We start from the raw sequence: 26,155 nt of genomic DNA, 5'->3' as shown, positions 1-26,155 counted from the left end.
AAAGTGTTACATGTTGGCCTGCACCATGGTGTAATGATAACCTGTTCCTTTACTCAGGCTTCCTGCTTAGGCCAAGGCACACATATTTCAGATGGAAAGAGACCTGTATTCTCAGTACTACGGGGCACTGACTGTAAGACCACAGTGTTACTAAATGTTCATCAGCCTTGTGGTCCGAATCCATCGTCTGCTGGTCCAGCTCCTCTTGAGTCCTCAGGTCTTTTCAAGATGTTAGTGGAGTGCACAAGGGCCTTCCAGAGGTTGTCCTAAATAGGGCTTTCATGTTGGCCAGCTTTTGTGAGGTGGCCTCGCTTTGTGCTCTATCATCTAAAGACTTTGGCAGCGTGGAGTTCATTAATGTGCTTGATACTGACATTGTAGTCATGGATTTTGAATCCGGACTTGTATATGAACTTGTTTTGAAAGAATATTTACCATAAAAAATGTTTGGGTTTTGCCCTCTCCCCCTATAGCTGCCTTGAAAGTCGCTCCACCACACGGGTACAAATCAATCATATGTAGTAATGGGTAATGATATAAAATGTCCTTACCTAGGACAATGGGATTGGGGCAAACTAGAGAGGTGCATATCTCCCCTTTGGAGATCTCCAACCCAGATAAAGTTAGACTGGTCGTGGATGACTGGGGCCCTACGTAGTGGGTCGAGGGATGTCCATCCACGGGCGAGCCTTTAGTCTTACTAGACAGTTGATGTCAATCAGTTGGAATTCTAGGGGGAATAACCACCTCTTCACGAATTCGGTTTTGGGTGGACATCTTAGTAAATTTGACATCATGTATATTCAAGAGACAATATTGCGGGAAAGTCCAGTTATTGACAGCTACAAAACTTGCTGCCAAACATAAGCAGGGTGTGTATGGTAGGCACTTTGGGGGTTTTATCATACTGGTTAGATAGAGTCCCAATCTATGTTTTGTTTGAACATTCGATTGACCCCAGGGCATTTTGGCCATTGAGGTCAAAATAACAACTTGTACCCAGCATAGAAAGACACTGCTCATAAATATGTATTGGCACACAGGAGTCTCTAAGATCAGCATTTTTCTTGAATCCCTTACCACTGTTATTACAGACTGGCTGAGTAGTATGGAGTGTGGTAGTATATTATTTGCAGGGGATCTGAATTCTGCATGCCCTCAGGATAACGAAAAATCATTGAAGAAGGTTGTTTGCCCATTAAATAGGGGTTACCAAAAAAACATCTGCCTGGTATGAAGTTGGCACATAGTCTTGCGCCCCTAGGGCTGTGTATGTTAAATGGCTCATTTAAGGGGGTGAGGTGTTTGGCCCAACTTGTAAAAAGGTGCCAGTTTGTCAACTCTAGATTATAGGTTCGTTGACTCCATGTTTTTTAATTGGTGTGTATGTTTTGGAACTAGTACCACTGATTGGAGTGACCATAACATGTTCATTTCCGTGTTCAATATGGGATTACAATGGGAAGGAGAACAAGTGATGAGAAATGTGTCTGCTAATCCTACTGGTAATAGGATTGTTTGGAGAACTGATGGAGTGATCAGATTTAACGCAAGGCAGAAGGCCCTCAAAATGGAAGCATTATGGGAATGAAAATTGCACATTTTTAGTGTGGGTACATTTAGGTCACTTAATTGCCGGTTAGTTGATTTTCCGAAGTGGAAGAGAAGTCGGTCTCATTTTGATAGAGTGAAACACAGACACCACAATCATGCCTTCGACTCTTCTTTTGCTGAGGGGAAACATATTATGAGGACAAACATTTGAATAGCCTGATTTGCCCTAACACTTCCGCAATTAAAAAGACTAGACAGCAGTTTAAAAATTGAAGTAAGCGGCAAAGAGCAAGATTGGTACAAAGGGACAGAGAATGTATGTTAAACGGCTTAAATAGCACTGACGATTCTGGTCCTTTAATAAACTCGTTATATGGGGTCTGCAGCGGATGTCAGATTAAGGTAATTCCAGAACAGGGGTAGGTCATCCACTTCACAGAATTACACTCTGCCGCAGAAGTTCCCCATGTCTAGTCCCCCTTTGAACCTCGCTCCTTGGAATGAGCTTTAACCAGGATTTAATTCAAGAGGTCATATCCACTCAAGTAACTCACATGCCCTTGGTCCTAACAAGCTGAGTAACCGACTGTTGAAGGGAGACCCTGAAACATGGGCTATAACACGTTCCCTCCGATTTAAACATATAGGGCCTCATCACGGGTTGGGTGGAGCAGTAGAAATATGGTGGTAATTCTATTACCACCGAATTACCGCTCCACCCAATATCAAGTTTGGGCAAAAAGTTGGGAGATTCACCTCCAGCGTTGAGTTGGAGGTAAATGTGCAGAAAATGCCCCATAGAGTTCTATGGACTCTGAATAAAATAGGTATTTACAGCATTGCAGCAACTCAGGATCCAGCGCTAATAGCACCAGACCGAGTTGCGGCAACACTATTTGCATTGGGCATTATCTCAGTGGATGTACCGCCAGGATACCGCCCAACTTGTGATGACCCCCATAGTGACTACAGACTGCTATTCTTTGTCCTTGAGGCAGGCTCACATGATTCCAATCTATGAAAGGTGCCCCAAAACTGAATCAACAAATTACCACCCAATCTGCATTTTGGATGAAGACAGCAAGATTTTTGCATCTGTCTTGCTGTCCCTTCTGGAGTTCTGGGCCCGTGAATCAGGTAGAGTTAAACATAAAAATGGATTTCAAAGTGGACATGGCACCAGCCTTCATGGAATCATCTTGAAGTGCCTACAGGACATTTGCAAGGGGTGGAATAGTCATATCTTTCTAGTGTTCTTCGATATAAAATCAGCCTTCGATCTTGTTGACAGGGACCTCCTGTGGTTTAAGCTCTCCAAATGGGGGATCCCTGAGGGCCTGTTGTGCCTCGTAAAAGGCATTTATGAACACTCTAAAAAATAAGGGTAAGGCTGGACAATGAGGGTATGCTTCCCAGGAAGATATCTACGGAAAGAGGATTGAGGCAGTGGTGCATACTTGTCCCCTGCCTCTTCAATCTATACCTATCAGACATCGATGAAAGTATAGAACCCCATGCTTTTGCTCCCCCTAAATTGTCTCATATTAGGCTCATTTGGTCAGCCTATGCTGACGATCTATTATTGTTTGACCAGACCCTGGTAGCACTTCAGCGCCTAATTTGGCCATTTGAATTGTATGCTGAGGAGAATTGTTTGACTATTAATCATTCTAAGACGAAAACCCTTCGTATTCATAAAACATACAGGAACACCCCCTTTGTTTGGAGACTGGGCCAAGATAAACTCGAGGTAGTCGATAATATGAACTGCCTAGATTTCCCAGTTATTGCATACCCGAATAAAAAAATTATAAACGGCCTGCTCTGTAAGATGCAAGTCCAAATTATTCAGATGCAGAAGACCAAATCAAAATACTGCAGGTTTTCCATCATAACCCTCACAATTATCATGAGGCTAAAGTCACACCAAAATTGATGCATGCTTTGGAATCCTTGCAGGCATCAGCAATTGACTTTTTTGGACCAGTTTGGGTGGGGGCACATATGGCAAAACGTGTTATGCATTCCAAATGCAGTCCCTACCGCAGCCATACAGTTTGAATTGGGGTTGATCTCTATGGGGGCCGAGCTACGTAGAGAATTCCTTGTACAAGGACTTGGGAATTGTGGTTAAGTCAGGCCATAATCCTGCTGTGAATAGATGTGTGTGTTTATTGTCATGACATACTGTTGGCTTCAGACATTGAAGTAGAAGACCTGATAAGCGATCCATGCAGAGTGAAAAAGTGATCGTATAGGCGTGAATGGTGGTGCACCATAGATACATTTCACAGTTTTATGTCCCTGAACCATTTAGTGTAGGAACATAACAATCTGGAAGTGCTAGCACTCTACCTCCAGTTGTGCCCGAGCACCACTGTTATGCAAGAATGTATGTGGTTTAGGTGTAACCTGTACTTAAATAAAGATATATTGCTGCATAGAAAGATGCTCTCTAAGGAGCTCATAGATTTTGTATGAATGTGAATTCTATTGAGACATTGAAGCACTTGATAATGTATTGCCCCAATTTGCAAGGGTCCCAATTGTTATTTATTTTTAAGTGTACGGCACTATTTAGTTTGTACTCCGAACCTGGAACAAATTTGGCTAAATTGTCTTGCTGGCGAAACAACTGCCATGGCTTTAGCGGTTATCAGTTTTCTAATAGTATACGTTTGCGGGAGTTTAGACGTGGTGCTGTGTTCAAATACATATGAGGAAATGTCTTCAGTATATGTTTTTCTTTTATTTCTAGATTTTTAGTTACTTAGTACATGTATGGAAGTGCTCAAATAATGTATGAATGTATTTTAATTGTTGGTTTATGAAACTTGAATTATCTATTTGTGTACTACATTGTTAAGGTAGAACATGTTTTAACTATTATACAATAAAAAATATTTTTTAAACAGTCGTAAACACCACCAATTGGACCCATGACACTGGCTGAAAGACCACCATCAGGCAAATAGATAATATGCAAGATTTCCTTGTCTCAAAACCTCAGAACAATAGAAAAGACTAGTAAAGTAGATGAATACATGGTTTGACAAGACAAAGACCTAACAAAGCAACATGTACAAACACAGAGACAATTGGATATTAATCAGACAAGGAGAAAAAACAATTTGCATATTAAATGCATGCTAGAGGTTACCACCAGCCAGTCTGATTTAAGAAAATGAACGTGTCCCCTCACAAATTTATATCATTCCTTCCTGAGAACTGGAGAAGTAAAAGAGCCAATGGCTATAGCAATGACAACATTGCTCTTGCAGCCAGGGAAAATTCCTGAGGAGTGTACGACATAACAAACGATTGTGCTACGAAATGTTAACACAAAGATCTATAGACAAATGATTTCCTCCAGACTGATGGAGGTCCTCCCATCAATGATCGACCGTGATAAAACGGGCTTCATCATAGACAGGGGGGCACATGACAATATCAGGAGAGTAGTTGCTCTTCTAGCTTTGGACTCCCAAAGATTAAATTGATTTGTGATACTTTAATTAGATGAACATGCAACGTTCATTAGTTTATTCTGGGAATATCTTAAAACCCTGCTTAATACATTTGGATTTGACCTCAACATCTCAAGATACATTATGTCCAACTTCAAAATCCCCAAAACAAAAGTGATGGTCAGTGGGTAATGGATACCCCTAATTCCTCCTGGAAAGAGGAACCAGACAGGGCTGCCCATTATTACTCCTGACCTTTGCCCTAGCGATGGAACCGTTGCCCCAGCAGATTCGTTTGAACTCCAGCATTGAAGGGATCATGCATGCATTTCTTTCCACACAGTGACATTACACGCCGACGATATCCTCTGCTTTCTCTAGGACCCGCTCAGGTCTCTGCCGGAACTGCTAACCATGCCGGATGACATTGGCAATATTTCAGGCTTTTGTCTAAATAGATTGTATTCACACTTTCGGCTGACTTAGCCTTTCGTGACATCAAAGTGTAAAATAATTGAGCACATTCCATTAATACACAGTACACACGTAAAACCTACAAAATGTAAAATGATAAAACGTGTATAAGACATGGAGAGTGTGGCTAAAATAAACAGCTAAGATAATTCACAAACTCAATGTTAAGTTACAGGCAGAGTTTCATAGCCTCAGTTTTGCATGGTACTTTACGTAAAAGTCCAGTTCGATTTAAGATTGAATGCAACATATGTCTCCAAAGCCACATTTCATCCTTGTCCCCTTGCACACCATCCAGATGGTGCTGCTAATATGGGGGCTTGGGTATGATCCAGGGGAGAGCAGATTAAAGCCACTACCCAGAAACATCCAGCCCCTTGGTTCGCCCTGGTAGCCTGTGTTTGTTGGGTTTCGTGCTGATCTCTGGCACCACGCCATGTAAATGAAACCTGCCACTGACTTGGTGATGTAACCTTCAAAGGTAGGCCCTCCAACCTATTTCTGAAGTCAAACCTGTGTGCATTTGTAACTACTGCTGTGCTAAAAATCTATGCCTTTTACCTCTTTTTTGAAATTCAAATCTAGGTGTCCTGACACTGTTGGATATGTTTAAATGTTGGGTCCTTTACTTTATTTTAAAAGTCAAATCGATGCTTTTGTCTCGCCAGTAGGATATTCAAATTTGAAACTCAAATCTGCATGCTCTTACAATTGCTACTGTTTTTATCCTTTAGACAACCGCTATCCCTCTCTTGTTTCCCTGTTCCTACTCTCAATTCCATTGTTCACGCTCCTCAGATATATGTTGTAACCCCTGCCTCTTCCTTTCACTCTTGGCCTAATTGTTGCATTGCTGTGGGGCTAGTTAGGTTGTGCTCTATAGTTCCCCCCTTCCTTTCTCCCCCTTTTCCCTAAATGGTGCTTTGAATCCCCCCCCATCTTCTCTAACTGCTTCTCTATTATCTATCCTAGCCCTCTGTCAAAGACTGGAATTAAAAAGTTCAAGAAGGTTATCCTGGTCTCCAACCCTGGCCTGCCCATCGCTGACACCTATGTCAATGCTTCTTCCAGGTAGACCCTCACCGACATCCTCTTTGTCGTTCCCTCTCCAGATCTTTGGGTTCCCCACATGGTCTCTGTACTCTCCCCTTTCTCTTCCTCTCCCATTAATGGTGGTACCCATTGGGATGTACTCTTGGCATCATTCCTTTCATCCAGGGTCATCATTGATATATATCATAATGGAACTGTCACGGCCCAGGGTCTCAACCGAATCTCCATGTTCTTGACAAGTGTCTCCCATCTCTCACCAACTTCCTCTGCCCCTTTCGTGCCTCCCCTCCTTCTGTTATCCCTCTGGCTCCTCGTCCTCTGCCATCTCCTACAGGTGTACCACACTTCTATACCCCTCCTCGAAAGACCTTGAAAAAAAGTGGCAACCTGCTCCAATTAGCTAACCTCAACTTTCACTCTGCCGTCAAACACTCCTCTGACATCTGCCACTTTCTTGAGGACCTCGACCCAGATGTCCTCGCTCTCACGGAGACATGGTTCACTGACAGCTCTGTCATGGGTTTTGACACTCTCCTCCCTGATGATCCCAATATCCCCTCTAAGCTCAGGCTTAGCCGACTTGAGGGGCGGATAGGCCTTCATCTTCCCTGATTAGGTCTCTGCTACTATCATACCCACTTAGACCTATTCTTCTTTTGAATGCCTTGTCTGCAGACTTGGTGACTCCCTGGCCTCTCTCTGACTCTGGCCACCATCGTTAGGGCCCCTGGCCAGGTCTCCCACTTCCAACCTGAATGAGTTGACCTCACCTCTTCCCTTCTGACCTCCTCCTCCAAGCTTCTCTTCCTTGGAGACTTCAATATTCACCTCAGCTCCCCTGATGAGGCCTCTGGGTTTTTCTGTAACCTGTGTGACTTTTTCCCTCTCCATTATTCCTTCTGGCCCGACACACTCTGCCAGATTCTCTCAGCTCCTCAGACCTCCCTCATCTCCAACCCTCTCATTACTCCTCTCTCCTGATATGATCATGCTCTCCTGTGCTTTCACCTGGACCTCCATAGTCCCCCAGCTAATCCTCAGCACGCACGGCCAACCTCCTTCTCCTTCGATCTATCTGGCCACTCTGAAACACATGCGCAGAGTGACTGAGTGGAAATGGCAAGCTTCACCCAAATACTCAGACAAACTGGCCTGCCTGCTTGCTCCAAAGCCAATACAGTCTCGCATCTACTCTATGAAGAGTGCCTATATCCAAGCCTGCATCTCCGCAGCCACCAACAACACAGGTGAACTTTTCAAAATCTGCAAGGAACTCACCAATCCTACTGCAGCCTCCACTTCTCCTTTGCCTTCCCTGTCACTCTGCACTTCTCTGGCCTTTCACTTCATCTCCAAATCTCAGGACATCCTCTCTTTACTCACCTCTTCCCCACATCCTTCTCCCTCCTCTTCTTGCAGGCCTCCTTTGCCCCCCCATTTTACTCCCTTCATTTTCTCCCAAAAACCCTGACGAGGTTTCTAGACAAGTCAGCGCATTAAAGTCTCTTCCAAACAGGTGCTCCCCTGCTCCTCCAGAAGGACAATATTTCAAGGACAATATTGTCTCCCCTGCTCCAGCCTCGGCCCATTTCTGCAATCACTCCTTTGCCACTGGATCCTTTCCCTCACTCCTCAGGCACTCCCTTGTGCACCTCAAAAATCCTTCTGCTGGTCCTTCCTGTCTGGCAAATTACTGCCCTAGCTCCACTACCCCTTTCTCTGGCAAACTCTTGGAGAAGCTGGCCATCTCCCAGCTTGTCCACCACACTGAATATGTTGGTTTCCTCCAAGACCACCAGTCTCGCTTTAGAGTTGTCAGAGGCACGGAAACTGCTCCCCTGAACACCTGTGAAGACTTGCTCACTAATCTCGATTCCAGCTCTCCTCCTATTCTCATCCTCCTCGACCACTCCTCTGTCTTTGACACGGTCAATCATGCCACCCTGATAAAGTGACTCTGTGACTCTGTCAGTCTAGAAAAATGGATACCTCTACTTTGTGACCGCAAACATATTTTGGTGGCCGTGGGCCAACCGTCTCATGCACGATATGACAGAATATAGGTTTTTGAGCTTGCCAGTGAACGGCCATTTTGATGTAACAAGAATCGCCATTTTGTTTTCTAACCGTTGCTCATTGCTGTCTGTTCCTATTGCTTTGCAGTATATTTTCTGCTTACACTGCTCGACTGTAAAACATTGTTGTCTGCACATAAAAAGGACAAGGCCGCAGGGCCGTGAGGATAACAAGAGTTTGTTGAAACGCAACATAGGCAGCGCCAGGAAGAATGCCCGGCTCCCTCCCGAATGTAGCCTTGAAGCAGAGCTGCAGGGCATTTAATCTTTTCGCAGCTGCCAGCCAGTCTCGTTATATGGTAGAATATGTTATAATAATACAGGTAAAGGGTTGAATTATGCTTTTCTTATGGCCCCCCTTTGCTGAGCCCCGCTAGAGCGTGTCGGATCCCAGGACACGAATAGCACATAATAGATAGCAAGGTCCGGAATGCAACTCTTCCCCCCCCGTACGTAGCTCGCTTCCAAGAACAGAAGCGCTGTGTTCTATTCAACAACTGAAAGATGCCTCCGCATTCACAAATTGCAAATTGTTACTAGAATAGATTTTTGAAGGTGTCATAGTTGTCTGAGATGTCCATCATCACACCAAGTTCAAAGAAACTCAAAAAAAGGGGGGTGTTAAACATGTCATAGCTGATTGTTTGATATGCATTTTGTATATATTTAACTGATGTACGTAATTCACTCTCTTGCGTCCCCCGAGGTCTAGAGATACACGTCGCGGGGCGTGAGACCGAGTTGGCCAACTGAGACTTTTGCTTTGCAATAAACCCTAGCTTTGGGAATACAACCTCGTTTCTGGCATATCTATCGTGTGTGGTGACTCGCCTTGTTTCCATAGACGTTAGGGACCCCTAGGGGCCCCTTTCAAGATGGCGCCCGAATAGGGACCCTCCCCCACTTGTTCCATCGCATAACGTTGTAATTGAGTAAGGCGGAGAACGGCGAGGACGGGACGATGGAGCCGGGATCAAGAGGAGTTCGGGGCGCCCTGTGAAAGTGATGAGAGACTCCTTTGCAGATCTGCACACATCTGATCCCTGATCGACGTGCCTGGCTAGAGAACAAGGAGGCGAGGGTCCCAAAACGAGGCGGAAGCCAAGAAACGCAGACACAACGTCATTTGGTGCATCAGTATACAGACGACTTGATCTATCAGGTGAGTCATTCCCCGATTCAAAGTAATCCTGATATTGGTTGAGAGTTGACTTTGCAAAATCAAACACCCTAGGTAAGGTTGATTAACCAGGGGGAAGGTTGAAACATGCCTGGGGTATTGTCCACCTTAGCGGGGTTTTTCCGCTGCGGTAGACAATATTTGGAAGATGACCAAATTGTACCACCTGGGGGAACGCCGGCGTATGTAAAGTATGGAATGGGCGCGATAATATTCTGTGAGATTTGGCATAGGCAAACCAGAAAGCAACAAGACCATCAGTGGCCGATTAATGGTAGTTTTGAGATAGCGATAATAGATAACTTGGAAAGGGTGTTGATAAGAAAGAAAGCGTGTCCTGCAGCATTCGAGACTATTAAAGACTGGAGAAAGGAAGCAATGCTCCGATTTAAAAGCAGAGCGAAGCATGCGTGCAGGCATAAATCGAAAGGTCAAGTAGCAGAAGAGAAAGAAGAGAAGGAGTGGACTGAGAGTCTAAGAAGGGCAGGTAGGCATGACCAGTTGAATATAGAAAAAAATATATCCACAACGAGAATTGCACATAGCAGATGAATTGATAGAAAACATATTGACCCATACAAAACAAGGCCCAAGATCAGAAGTGAGGCCAGGCATGTCAGTAGCTATTGCCCAAACCCCACATGTAGCCCAAGTTCTCCCTCCGGTAGCTCAAGCCCTACCACAGCCACAGACCATGCACGTAGCACTTCCTATTAGCCAACCAGGCCCACAACAGACACTCCCTGTTCCCATTGTCCCATCCGCACCTCCCGCCTCAGATACAGACTCGGTACTGTCTGTTCCTCCCGGGGTTGAAGTTGAAACCACGGGAGCAAGAGGCAGGACTGACCAACTGGGATGCACGAGAGTAACTCGCAGCGCGATCAGCAAAGAAAGGAAGGTGGAATTGCAGCAACAGGCAGAGATGTATATAGACGGGAATGATGGGACGGCAGCATTGGCTTCGATGTATGACTTCCGAAGAAGCAACGAAAGACTGGAATGCATGGGTGAATATTTGGTGGAGAAATGGAAACAGTTAATTGGGAAATTGCCACTGCAGCGATTGTTAGATTTGAATGCATTAGCACGCTGTAGGGAGAGGGATGAAGAAGTGAGAGAACATATATATGGACTTTTTGAACTGAAAGATGAATTAGATAATGATTATGCCGAAATGTTTGCTACACCTAGGTACAGGAGTAGGGATATCGGGAGACATAGGAAGGAAACTGTAGAGCCGTATATACAACAACGACATTCAATGTCGTCAGTATAGAGGGGCGACAAATTAAAAGTATGTATACGAGAAGCGTTTAGATGGATGTCGGATCCTAGTATTCCCACAATGGAGATACACGAGATATTTGATGAATATTCCATGCCCATGAAAAGAAAAGCACTACAGGTAATGGCTGAACATTTATTAGATAAAGATATAAAAAACGATAAGGCCTGCCCACCTGAAATAATGGCAGAACATAGAAGAGCACTAGAGTGAGGGACAGGAGAAACAGCCCTATCACTGGATCTGGGAATATTGTTACAGCTAAGAGAAGGGGGAGGGACAGTAAGTGGGGCATTTCCTATGAGAGAGGTACCACCTACCTTTGTGCCCAAAGTAGAGGTTCCCGCAGTGGGCAAGGTAGCGGCGCAGGTAACACCAGCCCATTACACCACCCAATACATGCATGTCCCCTTTTCCAGACAGGAGGTGAACCACATAAAGCATATATGGTATAAGAAAGAATCCTGCAGGGTTTTACAAGGAAGTAGAGTCCTGCCTGCAATCATCCGTGCTTACCATGGGTGACATAGACCTAATATTCCCGGTGATTCTGCCAGCAGACATATGGAAACAAATAAGGAAGGTAGATGACTCAACGGCCTTTGGTGCCACATGGGCGGACTTGATAATAGAAGACAGGAATAAAGTGGTTGGAGGGATGCCAGGAGTGAACCTGGTAGCATTACCAGCACGCATAGTGCAGAAATTAAAAGAAATTGTCCCAGAGAAAAGAATTCAATGGGAGAAATTGACTGCATGTGTACAAGGCAAGGATGAGTTAGCTACAGATTATTTTAATAGATTTGAAGAAGTATTCACAGACTTCAGTGGGCAGGATGTGGGCTCAGAAGCGGGGAAGAGGTTATTTGTTGACAAATATGTGAGGGGGTTAAAACTTCCAATCCAGGTGCTAATAATGACATCAGAGAGTGCATGGCAAGCAAAAACGTTGAGCGAAGTATTACACATGGCCCAATATTATGAGCACAGATTGACTGCGGGAAAAGAGAAAGAAGAGAAGGATAGGGTGAATCTGAAAACACGGGTACTACTGCAGCAAGTAGTAGGACACAATAAAGGGAGAGGGAACGCACAAGGAAGGAGTAATTCAAACATGCATGGGGGAACAGTGGGACCAAATCAGTGTGCGTATTGTAAGGAGGAAGGACATTGGCGCAATGTCCGCATCTGCAGAATAGAAATGGGTTTGGTCAGAGGAGACAGCATAGAGGAGACCCAGGAGCGAATGGACCAAATAGGAATAGTATGCAGCAGCACCACAATAACGGAGGTAATCAAATCCAAGGCCAAAACCAAAATGCCCCAAACCAGAGTCAGGGACAGCAAAATCAACAGTATGGAAATCAGAGTGGGGGAAATAGAGGAAAGAGTGGGAACGTTTTTGATACACAGCCAAACACGTATTACAGTAACAGCAATGATTACACATCTGACGATGTGTTATTTCCCCAATAGGACAGCCCAGGACAGGGGTCGGAACCAGTGTCTATTCCCGTGAAAAGAGAGGACCCTACGTAGAAATGAGAGTCGGGAATGAGGAGCACTGCTTTCTTGTAGATACAGGAGCGCAGAAGTGTTCAATAGACCACCACTTGGTTCCGGATATACCACTGTCAGGGCCAAAGAATGTTTCCGTAGGGTTCGCAGGTACACCAGTCATAAACCCAGTGTCCAAACCAGTCCCAGTTACTATAGGACCATTCATCGAACATTGTCCTTTCCTTTTAACAGAAAATTGTGGGGAGAACTTGTTGGGACTAAATTTGTTGAAAAAATTAGGTTCCGTTATACATTGCACAGCAGACGGAGTGTTCCTAACGATTTGGCCACACGATGCCCCTGTGTCAGAATTCATGTCTGAAACTTTACCAGGAGAACTAAGTAAAGTACCAACCTGTATATGGGCAATGCATGACAATGATGTAGGATGCTTGAAGATAGAGCCAGTAAAGATCATTTTGAAAGAAGGTGTTACCCTACCGCAAATTCCCCAATACAGAATTTCGGCTGTTGGTGAGAAAGGATTGAAGAGTATTGTTGTAGATTTGGTGAAATTAGGGGTAATCGAGGAAATTACAGGCAGTACATGCAACAGCCTGATTCTTCCAGTTTATAAAAAAGGAGGCAATGAGGTACCATACCGTTTTATAATTGATTTGTGTGCATTAAACAAGGTAGTAGATCCACAATTTCCTCTAGTGCCAGATGTCACTACAATATTGACAATGATACCTGTTTCAGCAGAATATTTTAGTGTAGTAGATTTGAAAAACGCGTTCTTCAGCATTCCAGTGGACAAGGACAGCAGATATTTGTTCGCGTTCACATTAGGAGGACGATCATTTAGATTCATGCGGATTCCGCAAGGTTACACGGAAAGTCCAAGTATTTACAGTAGAGCATTAAAAGAGCAGCTAGACATGCTAGAATTACCAGTGGGTTGTGTACTCTTGCAATATATAGACGATCTATTGTTAGCTGCAGACACAGAGGAAATTTGTAAAGAAAGCACTGTATTACTACTTTCACACCTAGCGGCACATGGCCATAAAGCTATTTTGAAGAAATTTCAATATAATAGAAAAGAGGTGGCCTATTCAGGCTACCTACTTTCAAAAGAAGGTAGAAGGCTAACGCCAGAACGCATAGAAAGTATTTCTTGTATGCCTATTCCAAAGACACAAAAAGGAGTCAGAGCCATAATAGGTATTGCTTCATATTGCCGACAATGGATTGGTAATTTTGCGTTATTTGTGAAACCGATGGTGAATTTGACGAAGAAAGATGTGGTCATGCCGTTACAGTGGGATGAGGAATGTCAGAAAGCATTTGATGAATTGAAAACTGCATTATGCTCGGCTCCAGTTTTGGGTACGCCGAATTATGAGAAGGTTTTTAGACTGTTTGTGTGTGAAAGTGAAGGATGTGCATTGGCGGTTTTGACACAGGAACAAGGTGGAAGAAATAGGCCATGCAGCTATTTTTCTTCTGCACTGGACCCTGTAGCACGTGCACTACCACGATGTTTGCGATCTGTCACAGCGGCTGCTGCGTCAGTGAAACAAACGGAAGGAATGGTATTGGGGCACACTTTAATTTTGATGGTGCCACATGCCATAGACGTTCTATTAAATAGGACACAGACGCAACACCTCACCTCTGCCAGATTGACAAAATATGAGATTATCTTGTTCGCGCCCAATATCCAAATTATGAGGTGTCGCACTTTGAATCCTGCAGAATTAATGCCACTACCCATAAAAGAAATTGGGGGAAATGAATCACCCCCCCCCCACGATTGCTTAATGGTCACTGAGGAAGAAACCAAGGGGAGAGTTGATTTAAGTGATACCCCACAGAAAGAGCCAGATGGAGAGTTATTTTGTGACGGCTCATGTTTTAAATTACCAGATGGCACAACTGCCGCATATGCTATCACTACCCTAGAGAGCGTTGTAGAAAGTAAAAGAATTCCCTACAATTCGGCACAAGCCGCAGAGATAATAGTATTAACCACAGCCTGCGAGATTTCTGAAAATTTGAATGTGAATATATATACTGATAGCCAGTATGCTTTTGGGGTGGATCATAACTTTGGTCGACTCTGGGCTGAGAGAGGTTTTTTGACATCACATGGCGCCAGAATTCAACATGGTCCTTTGATTGTATGATTGCTGTCTGCACTCATGTTTCCAAAGTGCCTAGCAATTGTGAAATGCGAGGCACATAAAGAGGTAACATGCAAAGTAGGAGAGGGAAACGCGTTTGCAGACAGAATTGCGAGACAAACTGCCACTGTTTTAAATACCAACATGATGACGGTTCAGACAGAGGAAGTACCCTGTATGATAGAAAATGGAGTTGCCACTGTCAAAGAAATGCAGGCCGAAGCTACGGCAGATGAAATACAGGGGTGGGCAGAGGGCTCTGCTGAATTAGATCTGGACGGTTGTTGGGTGGACAAGGGAACTAGAAACTGGATGTTGCCAAATTCGTATGTGACTGCAATGGTCACAATGTTCCACAGCCCTACTCACATCTGTGCGAAAAAGATAATACAGCACCTTTCTACAGTGGCAGAATGTAAATATAAAAAAGAATGCAGAGAGATTGGCGCAGAACTGTATCACATGTTTGCAACACAATGTAGGAAAGGGAACAGTGACTCCAACAGGCAGTTTTGGCCCGCCCTCTATGCCATTTGAGGTGATCCATTTTGATTTCATAGAGATGGAGAGATGCCAAAACTTAAAATATGTCTTGGTGGTGATCTGTGCATTCAGTAAGTGGGGGGGGGGGGCATCTCCCTTGAATTGAAAGACTGCACAGCAATGGGCAACGGCAAAAGTAATGCTTAAGGAATACCTTTCCAGATTAGGCTTGCCCCGTGTCCTATGGTCCGATAATGGACCACATTTTGTGGGCGCAGTGGTGTAACAGATATGTGCTGGTCTTCGGATTGATAAGAGACTCCATAGTTCAAGGTATCCGAGTTATGCCGGTCTTGTGGAAAGGCACAACGGGATTCTTAAATCAAAGATTAGCAAAATGTGTGCGGGAAGCAAGTTGAGTTGGGTGGATGCATTACCAATAGCACTATTATGCATGTGTACATCTGTACAGGCTAAAACTGGGCTCTCCCCGTACGAGATCATAATGGGGAGGCCAGCAAATGTATGGTGCGCACCACAGCCAAAACGACTTAGTGAGGTAGAACATCCTGTGGTTAGTACTTATTGTGGCCTTTTAATGCAGACATTGTGTTTGATTCATCAGCAGGGGCAGAAGGCATTACCAGTGAGATACACCGGTCCGGGGCACGCGCTGGAGCCAGGCGACTGGGTGCTGCTAATGAATTTTGAAAGAAAGTCATTGTTAGCACCCAGGTGGCACGGACCCTATCAAGTGCTCTTGGTGACGCAGACGGCAATACGGGTGGATGGAAGGAAGTCGTGGATCCATGCCACCCATACCAAGACGATTCCAATTGCACTGAAAGACTTGCCTGACCCAGATGACCGGAAAGAGACAGCGGTCCCAGAAACGGAAGAAACTGTTGCCAGTAAGCAGCCACCAAATCTGCCAAAACGAGAAGTGAAACTCGAAACAAAGCCTGAAACGATTGTCAAAGGGGGGAAAGGGCAAAAAGTGCCCCAACGTTGCCCAGCAGAATCGACATCACTGCTGGCCGACATGAAAATCTGGCTTGCAAACACCAGCAGAAACAAATCGTGTACCCCTTTGGCGCCCACCAGCATTTGCCAGCCCACCAAAAAACGGATCTGCATCATTGGCGCGGCGCACACCAGCATATGCAGTAGCAAAACAGGCTGACTTTAAGCCTGAATCTGGAAGTGCACTGGCACTGTTCACGGATCACAGGATACCAGGAGTAAGGCGATACAACTTGCGGCCTCAAAAGACAAAGTGATCCGCAGTTCTTTTTGATGTTTATGTCAACCTCTGGTTCAGCTCATGGATGGAGAAGGAACTAGAGGTGTAGAGGAGAGAAGCGTGAGAATTGTGCAAGTCGGACAATTCAAGACTCGCCGCTCCTCGGTGCGATCATAAAAGTACATGTGTCAGGAACCAGAGCGGACAAGCTGGGCGCATATGGTACTAAGGGAATAAGATAACTGATCAAAGGTCCTCTGAGCAGTATGAGAAAGGACAAGTGATCTTGGCTAAAAACGAATAAACAAATCCAGGCTAATAAGGACAGGCAGAACTGAACTGTGACAATTCCGTTGAACTTATTGACATCAGAGCAAGCGCGACGAAGAGAGATATCCACAACGAACTGTAATAAGGAAGAAGAAGGACGACGAGAAACATGCCGGGACCGGTTCCAGCCTCCTCCTGCACCACCACTGCTGAGAATGAGTCAATCATAAAGACTGTAAGCTTAAGAAAAGCGCATGGTAAAACGATTTGTATGCTGGCACTGACAATAATAATGTGCTTTATGAGTGTGGTAGCACCAATATCGACAGCCCTAATATTATGGTATGTGGAAGCGATACACCCATTAGAAATGTTTTTACCAATAATTAATATATCCACTACTGAAAGCCGGTTCAGGTTATTACCTATACCCTGCCCCCAATGGAAGAAAGACACAGGGAAGGCTTTGGGAATAATAGGTTATTATTAATCATGAACATGACGCATGCAATTCTGAAGAAAACAAATTGCTGGGTATGTGCCCATTTACCACAGCATGTTGGGAAAGGAATAGGGTGGTATGTACAGCCATTACCATTAAGTTCTGCTTGTAGTGCATTTTTAGGTGCAATGTTCTATGGGAAATGGAATGAGAGTAGTACTGGTCAATTAGACAGAACAAACATGACTGAGTTTGAGGAGCTAATAATGAAGCCTGTGGGTTGTTCCATTTTCCATAAAGCACAAGTAATAGCCCCATAGCCCACGAGGAAAAGTACACGAAAGATAACACAACAAAATAGACGAGATATATTGTCCCCACCAGAAAAGACATCTGTAATGTCGTTTCGTGTAAGAACAGAAGGGGACAAAGACGGAATCCCCCCATTTTACACAGTGAATTATAGCCGAAGAACTGTCCCTTTTTGTCTAAAAAAGAATGTCTCTTTTTCAGTCGGAACATATACTGGATGCATGAATACAGTGGTATTAAAATGGGAAATAGAACCAGTATATGTAGGTGATCCAGTTTATTTTATATGTGGAGAGAAAGCATATCCTTGGTTGCCCAGAAATTGGGGAGGTACATGTTACCTAGGTCTACTGTTCCCAGGAGTATTCCTCTTAGAAACAGCAGACATGGCCAGACTAGCCAGAACTAGAGTTAAAAGGACTGACAAGGGTGTTTTGATAGCAACTGATGTAGCAAAATCATTCATTCCATCACTTAGGGCAGATAGTGAACTCCTATAATATAAGGCAGCTGTCCAGAATCCTAAAAAATGACATAAACACAACAACAGATATACTATTTAACATGACGTTGGAAGAAAGAGGAATGAGGTTAATGACACTGCAAAATAGAATGGCTCTCGATGTGATCCTGGTTGATCGTGGGGGAATTTGCAAAATAGTGGGATCAGCATGTAGCGTTTATGTCGATGACTATTCCCCTACGATCTTTGAAGCAATAAAGAAAATGCATGTCCTAAGCTCTGAACTCCCTACTGGAGAAGGAAGCTGGGGAATAGGATCTTGGTTTTGGGGAATATTACGTTCTTGGGGATGGAAGTTGATCTCAATATTAGTAGTGGTGTTTGGAATATTCCTAACGAGCTGTTGTTGCATACATTGCCTACCAATAGTTTGCGCTGAGGTAACTGAGGGATGTACGGAAGGATGTATGCATATGATGACAAAGAAAAAACAACCTCATGGTTGATATGACCAAGACCCAAATGAAACGAAAACAGTAAAAGAGTTGATGGCAATAGATATTGATGAAGACGATAATGTTTACGATAGCATGCAAGATTCAGACATAAGTATTTCAGACTCATCATCATTAGAGGAGGTTTCAATAAATAGATGAGACGTTTGGCATACGGCCAAAGGAGGGTTTGTCAGTCTAGAAAAATGGATACCTCTACTTTTTGACCGCAAACATATTTTGGTGGCCCAACCGTCTCATGCACGATATGACAGAATATAGGTTTTCGAGCTTGCCATTGAACGGCCATTTTGATGTAACAAGAATCGCCATTTTGTTTTCTAACCATTGCTCATTGCTTTCTGTTCCTATTGCTTTGCAGTATATTTTCTGCTTACACTGCTCGACTGTAAAACATTGTTGTCTGCACATAAAAAGGACAAGGCCGCAGGGCCGTGAGGATAACAAGAGTTTGTTGAAACGCAACGTAGGAAGCGCCAGGAAGAATGCCCGGCTCCCTCCCGAATGTAGCCTTGAAGCAGAGCTGCAGGGCATTTAATCTTTTCGCAGCTGCCAGCCAGTCTCATTATATGGTAGAATATGTTAGAATAATACAGCTAAAGGCTTGAATTATGCTTTTCTTATGGCACCCCTTTGCTGAGCCCCGCTTGAGCGTGTCGGCTCCCAGGACACGAATAGCACCTAATAGATAGCAAGGTCCGGAATGCAACTCTTCCCCCCCGTACATAGCTCGCTTCCAAGAACAGAAGCGCTGTGTTCTATTCAACAACTGAAAGATGCCTCCGCACTCACAAATTGCAAATTGTTACTAGAATAGATGTTTGAAGGTGTCATAGTTGTCGGAGATGTCCATCATCACACCAAGTTCAAAGAAACCCAATAGAAGGGGTGTGTTAAACATGTCATAGCTGATTGTTTGATATGCATTTTGTATATATGTAACTGATGTACATAATTCACTCTCTTGCGTCCCTCGAGGTCTAGAGATACACGTCGTGGGGCGTGAGACTGAGTTGGCCAACTGAGACTTTTGCTTTGCAATAAACCCTAGCTTTGGGAATACAACCTCCTGTCTGGCGTATCTATCGTGTGTGGTGACTCGCTTGTTTCCATAGACGTTAGGGACCCCTAAGATCCCCTTTCAACTCCCTTCATGGACCTGTATCTGAACTTGTTGACCTCCTTCCTCTCTGGCCGACATTCCCAGGTTCAATTGGGCCCTTTCCTCTCTGCCATTTCACTCTCCACCCATGGTGTCCCTTAGGGCTCTATCCACTCACCCTGGCTCTGCAATATCTACCAGACCCCTCTTGCCCTTGTGATCTCCACCTTCTCTCCTTATTGTCAGTGTTATGCTGATGGCACGCAGCTCTCTTTCAAGCTACCCTCTTCTACCTCCTCTGTATGCTATTCAGGCATGGTGCACTACTTACAATCTCTGCCTTAATGCCAGTAAGACCGAGATCCTTCTCACTGTGATCCCTGCTACCTCTTTCCCTCCCACACTCTGGTCACCATCCTTGGGCCCCCACTCATCACCCTCATGTGAAGCAAAAACCTTGGCGTCATCTTAGACTCCTCTCTCTCCGTCTCTCCTCACTTCATGGACCTGTCCAAGAAGGCCCACTTTCAGCTGCACCTTCTCAGATGCATTCTCCCCTTCCTCATCTACCCCCAGAAATTCAATGTCTCCAGAGCTCTGGTTCTCTCCAAGCTGGACAACTGCAGCAGTCTCTTCCTCAATCTGCCTAACTCCTCCCTTCAGCCCTTCATGCTAATCCAGAATAAGACTGCAAGACTTATCCTTGGCCTGAAGCCCAGGGACCCCATCTCCCCTGCTCTTAAATCTCTCCACTGGCTGCCAGTTGCTGTTCAAGACCCTCTGCATCATCTACAAGGCTTAATCCAACTCTCCCCCCCTAAATACCTCCCTACTAGAGCCCTTCGCTCGTCTAGCTCTAACTCTCTGCAAAACAGATGTTTCACCAAGCAGATAGTTGGCAGTAGATCTCTCTCCTCCACAGGTTCCTCCCTCTGGAATGGCCTTGCTGCCCCTTTCAGACTTCAACCAGATCTTCTTAAGTTCCAGAAGCTCCTCAAGACCTTCATTTTCTCTTCTTCCTGTGCCTTCCTCCTCCCCTGCTAATGTCCCCTGTGCCTGAGACTGGTGGCATGTTTCATTCATAGTAATAGAGGGCACCAGGCCCCTGCTGCACAGTCTACCTCAGCACTCAGTTCCCCTGTGACAACTCTCCTCACAACCCTCATTTTGCACTTGCCCTCTCGGGCCCCCTGCCTAAACTAGGCAGGCTGGCTTGTAACCCTTTGGAGCCATTCGAGCACCTTAACTTGCACTTAGTTGTGGACTCCCCTTCACTCTCTGCTTCCCCCTGGCCCTGTCCACCTGGCCTCCCCAGGCAATCTCCTTCTCATGGGCCTCTCACCCAGTTCCTGCACTGCCCAACATCCCCTCCCCCTAGCACTTCTCATTACCACACTTGCCCAATCTGAATGTCACAAGGCCTATTATGATCGCTACTTTCTCCTACCCCCCCACACCTGCCTTGCTGTGCCACGAATTACCAATAAATACAAATAAATACAATGTCACCTAGGAGAAGGGACATAGCTGCAATCCCATTCTCTGTGAAACCTTCCTTCAGTAAGTGGGGTTTGATGCATCTTGATCATAGGTCATCGTATCCTGGACATGTGAGAAGGAAGTGCTGTACATTTTCATCCTCCTCCCCACACAAGTTGTTCCATTTCTTCAGTATTTTTGACAGCGTAAAGGTGCCTGCTCTAGGTAGTGCAAATAGGCATCTGGCTTGTGGATTAATCAAGGTCAACAGGTAGGGTTGGTGCCCGTTCCCCAGATCAAATATATCCACCCAGGCTAGATAGGCTAGCCGCTCCAAACCATCTTCGTCAATACTTCTTGTCCTTGCCGATAAGGATTTTTTTAGCTTGTTTTTCTTCAACGTATAGTGTGGCAGTAAAGTGGATCCAGGATGTGTACTAGAACCAATGATGCCGGGTCTTTTCCACCTGGTTCTTATCGATGGAAACACAATCTTGGGCAAAGTGTTCTCGCCATGCCAAGTCCACTAACTTGTTGTTCTGCAATGTAATTCTTTTTATTTCATACCAGGCTGGTGAATCCATCACCCTCCTTTGTTGACTACAAAAGCCCACATCAGCCAGCCTGGCAGCATTTGGGAAGCCTCTCTGAGATTTAATAGCTGTTTTCAGAATTGATGTTCACATATGCCAACTTGTTAGGAGCTTAATGGCGTACTGGCAAGGCCACTCCTCTGAGGGGTCGGACCCAGGGACTTCTTGCATCCCTCAAAGTGGGTGCCAGCTGGCCCGCTTCTTCTTTGATTCCAATCCTGCACCTTGTCGTTCCTGCAGCACCAGAAACACTCAGTGCAGGAAGCATCCCGCAGCCTGGAGTCTGTACCCAAGATGGTGGATTTGGGACAGGATCAGGCCTGGAAACACACACACACGCACACAGAGCCAACACCCTCCCACATCTGGAAGCGGGTACATGTATAAAGGATGGTTGGCTCCACATCTAGTTGACCAATCAACTTTCCAGGACTCTGGGTCTCCGGTGACACCTTAACACCAAGACACCAAGTAAGTTTATTCTACATTTAGGGAAAGCCAGGTACATAGAGAGTACCCCTTTGTATCCCTCCTTTATTCATGATTGCTTCCTGATGTTTACCATGTCTCTTCTATGCTATGTCCACACTACCTCTTGAGAGTATCAGACCTTGGGGTTATAAGAAAAGAGCGCGGGGGAGTATAATATCTAAATCCATCAATTAAACAGATATTTGTATCCTTGTACATCCTGATCAGCTGCTATCATTTGAGACACCTGAACCAACAGCCTAGTGTTGCCAGGTAGTTGTGGACCGGACAGCAGACAGGAGTTCTGACCGTACTCATCAATAGTCTCCAAATTCTTTTTTCTGGTTGGGTTTCCGGAATTTACACCCTGCCGTGGAGGCCCAAGTGTGCTCAGGTGAATCAGATACTGACACAACTCTGGAAATGTTCTTGTCCAAGCCCCAGATCTCAGCTTTGTAGGCAATTGGGCCTCCGAACTCTGCTTTGTAGACTTTCTGGCTTCAAGGCCGAACTTGTCATTCTGCTTAGGGGCAAAGCTAATGATCATTCTCCCTGCTACTGCCACTTTCCTTGTTGTATGTTCAACATGTTCTTTCCAGGAAAGATTTGGCATTACACCCACTGCCAGGTATAACACTTTGATGATTTTGCCCTCCATCCTTAAACTGTAGTTTTCTATCTTATTGTTCTGTTTGTTAAGAATCTTTACCTTTGTTCTTCACTTGTTCAGGTTAAGGTGATTGTTTTTACAATAGGTAGCTACTGCTTGAAGTTGGTTTCTGAGGGCTTTCGGGATTCTCACAAAAAGTATTGAGTCGTTCGTGTACAAGAACTTTGGTACATGTTTTCCCTTGATGGCAGGATTGAGTCGTTCGTGTACAAGAACTTTGGTACATGTTTTCCCTTGATGGCAGGAACATCCTTAGAGGCCTCTTCCATGGACATCGTCAAATCGTTGATATATAAACACAATACGACCAGTGCAAGGAGGCAGCCCTGTTCAACTTGTATTGGCTGTTGGAACTTTTTTAGTCAGCTGGCCTTGCGTGTTAAACCTGATCTGGACATAAATAATGATAAATCTATTGGATTCAATGTCACAAAATCCAATAAAACCCTTAGGTTCTCGTTTAAGTGGGCGGATAATTAGATAAACTATTTGTTGGTAAGAATCACTTCAGAATCCAATACCCAGGTGAAATCTAATATTCCTGGGCTGTGAAAGGAGGCCAAGGAACAATTAGCGTGTTGAGACTACAGAAGATTTCCTGTTTAGGTCAGATACAAGCTGTAAAGATGACCCGTCTTCCGAGGACTAAATGTATTCCAGGCTGTTCCGGTTCAGATCCTGAATAAATATCTAAAAGAACTTCAAAGAGTGATAGGGAAATGTATCTGGCCCCATAAACTCCTGAGAGTCCAATTGAAAGTTCTTATTGGTCAAGAGTTTAGGGGATTGAATGTCCCTTTCATCCATAGATACTTTTTGGCAGTCCAAATAGCCATATGTTAGACTGGTCAAGGACGATGAGAGACCCAACATGGAAAGAAATTGAATTGGCAAATCTGGACTCACTGCTCTCCCTCCTTCTCTTCCTTACGATGGATGCCATATAAACTAGGGGAGGGATCCTATCTACAACTAACACCACCCTAAAAGAGAGCCGTCTGCCTTTTGGGATTCAAGACAGGGTTGGGCCATCTCTCGCAAGTTACCCAGAACCCAGATTTATCCCTGGGATTGAATAATTGAACTTTTATAAACTGGGAGAGACAGGGTCCCTTGACATCCAGTGAGTTATACAGGGATGGCCACCCTCAAACCTTTAATGAGTGTAAAATGGCATGTTCCCTCCCAAAGGCTGAAAGTTTCCATTACACACAAATCAGACACTGGATTACCAATTGTGGAGTGAAAAGGACGGGCTCCATGGATGCTATTGGTGTGGAACTGCCGATAAATGAAGGGTTAAGGGTTAAAAAGTAGAGCGGGAGAAATGCCCATATAGCCCAAATGGGAGCAAGAGATTGAGATGGACATACCATGTGAATCATGGCAATGCATCTGGAAAAGATTACACAAAGGCTCCAAATGCACACTGATAAAAGAAGGGGCCACTTCTTATGCCAGTGGTGCTATAGGCATCTACAGAGATTGCATAACTATCTGGAAATTTTTGATCGCTGCTGGCATAATTGTGGTCAAAGGGGGTGTATGACCCATATGTGGTGGGGTTACTCGACAATGCAAACCTACTGGAAAGAAATCCTGGCAAACATAAAAGCTATTACAGGCCTTTTACTACTGTTGAGTCCATTAGTTCTGATAGTGGAGGAAATAACGGATGATGACACCTATTCCATGCTGGGGCAACGGGCAGAACTAATATCCCCCTTATTGATGGCGGCAAGAAAAACCTGGCCTCGATTCTGGAAAACCCAAGAGGAACCCATAATGTCATATTGGTGGATTAAGGTGTGGGAGATTATAGCAATGGAAAGAATCAGTATTAGTGTCCAACACCATGCCTAAATATATTCCCATATGTGCTCCCTTTCTTGATTATGTCAAAGATAGGGATCCTATGTTATACAGGCTACAACTACTGAAAAACCTGACCTTCGATTGAGGGAAACCTTGAGGAAAAGTCGGGGTACACTGGGGGCTATGATAACTTTGGAGCAAACGCACTGAGCATGGTTAGACACAAGAAGCTCAGGTTCAGTTGCTCATGTTTTCTTATACGTGTTTATTCTTGTTGAAAGTCCAACATAAATAAAGCTTGTAAAAAGAATTTATAAAAGAATGTAGAAGCTGAGAGCATGTCAGCGGAGTTCAAGATTTTTAATGAACTGATAGTACTAACCCAATCATAGAAGATTGTGACCCGGAAACATAAACATACACAGACATTGGGCCTCATTACACAGTAGGCGGTAAGGGTTTACCGGTACCGGTAAGGGCACCGGTACCAGTAAACCCTTACCGCCTTACTACGAGTTCCCTTTGTGGGACCCGACCTTAACGGCTGGTTTTACCAGCCATTAAAGTAGGGTGCCGCAAAGGGACCTCGGTGCTAATTATGGTACCGAAATTTGCGGTACCGTAATTAGCACCTTCCCCATTCCCATTATGCCCTATGGGGGCAAAAATGGGAATGGGGAAGGGCCTTGGTGAATGGGGAATTACCGGCCCCGCTCTCCTTGGAGTAGGCCGGTAATTCCGCCATCCACCAAGGCGGACACGTTAAAATACCGGCAGCAACCATGGAGCTAATAGCACCATGGTTACCGCACAACGTGTAATGAGGCCCATTGTGTCCTTCTTATCTAATAAAATCTAGAGCAGTAGAGCCAAGGTGGGAAATCTGTAACTGTTGAACCACTATCTATCCAAGACCCACTCATGTTTACTACTCGATCGCAACTGAAAACATCATGAATGTAGTCACCAACATGGCAGCATTAGCAGCAATGAGTGATCACTGACTTACAATGTACCTGAAAACCAAATTAGCACCTTAGCTCCAGCCCTTACCACCCTCTTCAGTGATTCTTTTGCTATGCAATTTAACACAGACTCCAAACAAACTTCAGCCCAAGCAACATCCTATAAAAAAATACTATAAACATTGCTGCTTTTCAATTAACGCAAAACAGTCAATCAAGGGCACTGTTCCATGACTCCAAACGTCTTGGAGGAGTTCTCAAATCCTTACATGACATCTCCCACGATTCACTCATACTTCTTGACCGTTCTGAGGTTCATTACATAGTTGACCACTTCTGTTATGCTGCTTAGTGTGCACCATGGTTGGCTATGTCCTGACTGAAACCCTTCCTCAAGGGTAAATGGAGTCGTCTATCAATGTAATAATTTATCTCAGATTCCCATCACCTAAGATGTGGGGTCCCTAGTGGCTCTGTGATTGTTCAACCTCTTCATTAGGCATCTCCTTCTGAACCTTGTTCCAGCTCTCAGCAGATGATTCTCACCTGACA

This window comes from Ambystoma mexicanum, chromosome 1p, assembly GCF_040938575.1.
Source record: "Ambystoma mexicanum isolate Mex_15411 chromosome 1p, UKY_AmexF1_1, whole genome shotgun sequence".
NCBI lineage: Eukaryota > Metazoa > Chordata > Amphibia > Caudata > Ambystomatidae > Ambystoma > Ambystoma mexicanum.
The sequence above is the reverse complement of the archived record's forward strand: the minus strand, read 5'-3'. Positions refer to the sequence as shown.